Consider the following 1,296-nt stretch of genomic DNA (forward strand, 5'->3'; position numbering starts at 1 on the left):
CTTGGCTTGGTCTGGTGATAGCCATACTACCGGTTGCGCTCATGCAGGGTTAAAATCTCGGACAAGTACACCAGGGCCAGGCCATTTAAGACCTTGAAAACAAACAATAAAATCCTGAAATTGATTCTAAAACACACAGCGAGCCAATGTAGGGTGTAGAGAACTGAAGTGGCTGATGTGTGCACGTCTAGATTTATTTGTTAAAAAGCAAGCAGCAGCATTTTGTACAGGTTGAAGTCGTGAGATGGAGGTTTGACCAACATAAATAGCATTACAGTAATCCAACCTTGAACTAATAAAAGCATGAATCACCTCTTCTAGTTTGTGCCTGTTAAGGAAAGGCTCAACTTTAGCCAGGACACAAAGCTGGAAAAAGCTCATTCTAACAACATTGCTGATTTGGTTGTCAAATTTCATGCTGCAATCAAAAGTAACCCCACATTTTTGACAACTGGCTTAGTGTACGAAGCCAGAAGTCCCTAACTCAAAGCTGGGCCGTTTGGCATGCATGAAGTATTAAAGACCCTCAGTTTTATCTTCATTCAAATTAAGAAAATTATGTGAAAGCCCCAACTTAATATCATTAATACAGCTATGCAGGGAGTTTAGTGTGACACTGTCATTCAGTTTCATAGGCAAATAAATTTGCAAATCATCTGCATAACAATAAAATGACTGGTTGTATCATAGCCCCTAAAAGCAACATATATAAGGAAAACAGGATGGGGCCAAGAATTGAACCCTGAGGTACCCCACAAGAGAGAGGATGCAGGTGAGCAGGTGACGAGGAGAGGTCACCAATCATTTAAGAGAAGCTCCTATTTGCCTTAGGAGCGGAGGAGTTTAGGAGCTAAACCATTGAAGTGCAGAGCCTCGGATGCCTACACAATGATCAAGGCAAGAGAGGACTGCAATTTCCACTGTATCGAAAGCTATGAGGTCCAAAAGCATTAAACACCAGGATTCCTGGTATCCACAGACAGGGCAATATCATGAAATCTGGTTTCAGATCACTTCACAGCACTGTTGAGATTACAGTCCCTGACAAAAGTCTTGTCGCTTGTGTACAAATTGACCTGAAGTGCTCTGAAATCTATTTTAATCCAGATTTCAGATTTACAGAATGGCTCATTAGCATTGAATCCGAAACACGTTTTGGTAATATGTTTCAGTGCAAAAAGAAACTGTCAAAAAGTATTCACAGCTTGGTAAAGCCCATTGAGTCAATTTTTGCAAAAACACAAGTGTTGTCGCCTTGTCATATGAGCTTCACCTGGGACTAATAATGGATCAATT

The sequence above is a fragment of the Etheostoma spectabile genome, unplaced genomic scaffold (genome assembly GCF_008692095.1).
Source record: "Etheostoma spectabile isolate EspeVRDwgs_2016 unplaced genomic scaffold, UIUC_Espe_1.0 scaffold342, whole genome shotgun sequence".
NCBI lineage: Eukaryota > Metazoa > Chordata > Actinopteri > Perciformes > Percidae > Etheostoma > Etheostoma spectabile.